This window comes from Alligator sinensis, unplaced genomic scaffold, assembly GCF_000455745.1.
Source record: "Alligator sinensis unplaced genomic scaffold, ASM45574v1 scaffold1_1, whole genome shotgun sequence".
In the NCBI taxonomy this organism is placed as follows: Eukaryota; Metazoa; Chordata; order Crocodylia; family Alligatoridae; genus Alligator; species Alligator sinensis.
Genome location: NW_005842556.1, coordinates 758,954 through 759,555, shown reverse-complemented (window position 1 = coordinate 759,555; position 602 = coordinate 758,954).

Here is a 602-nt window from a genome sequence, read left to right as displayed (position 1 = left end):
AGGCTGATGTCATCTTCCTGGACTTTAGGAAGGCCTTCAACACAGTTTCGCACCCTATCCTCATTGGGAAGCTAGCAGACTGCAGAGTGGACGCCTACACAGTCAGGTGGGTGGCCAACTGGCTTAGGGACCACACCCAGAGAGTGGTGGTGGATGGTTCCTTCTTGGCCTGGAGGGAGGTGAGCAGTGGGGTCCCTCAGGGTTCGGTCCTTGGACCGATATTATTCAATATCTTCATCAGCGATTTGGACAAGGGCGTGGAAAGCACCCTCTCCAAGTTCGCTGATGATACTAAGTTATGGGGCAAAGTTAGTACACCGGAGGGCAGGGAGCTGATTCAGGCTGACCTGGAGAGGTTGGATCAATGGGCAGAGAGAAATAGGAGGCAATTTAATAAAGATAAATGTAAGGTACTCCACCTGGGAAGGAGGAACCCCCAGCACACCTATAGGTTAGGGAGTCTAACAAATGGTTTTTCAACCTGAAAGTTGGCATCCAAGGTAGCTAAGCTGAGATGACCTGGAGCCTCACAACTCCACAGCGACCAGCAAGCCTCAGGTCAGTCAAAGACGTAACAGGTCTGGGCTTTTCCCAGCCAGGAC